The sequence below is a fragment of the Chaetura pelagica genome, unplaced genomic scaffold (assembly GCF_000747805.2).
Source record: "Chaetura pelagica isolate M959 unplaced genomic scaffold, ChaPel_1.0 scaffold344, whole genome shotgun sequence".
NCBI lineage: Eukaryota > Metazoa > Chordata > Aves > Apodiformes > Apodidae > Chaetura > Chaetura pelagica.
Genome location: NW_009953098.1, coordinates 10,475,698 through 10,476,033, shown reverse-complemented (window position 1 = coordinate 10,476,033; position 336 = coordinate 10,475,698).

The following is a 336-nucleotide window of genomic DNA, read 5'->3' as shown; positions in this document are numbered from 1 at the left end:
CAGAGGATGCCGTGCTTTTTCTTGAAATCAACAAAAATGCACAAGTCAGCCCATCCTCCTGGCTCACAGCACAGGCCTGTCTGCAGCAGACCCTGGGGTTGAATTTCACATGCCTTGGCCAGGCCACACCACTGGGTACTGAAGGCTGGAACCCCCCTGGCAGAACAGAGCAGGAGCCCACCCCCAACAGCCCAGCCAGGGCACCTCATCCTGCAGGCAGGAAAGCCTGGCCTTGCAGGGGGTTCACAGCAGTGCCCCCCACAAGCTCCTCCACACCAGAGGACAACTACTCCATCCACTTTGCCACCAATTTAAACCCAACGTGATGCCGCTTTG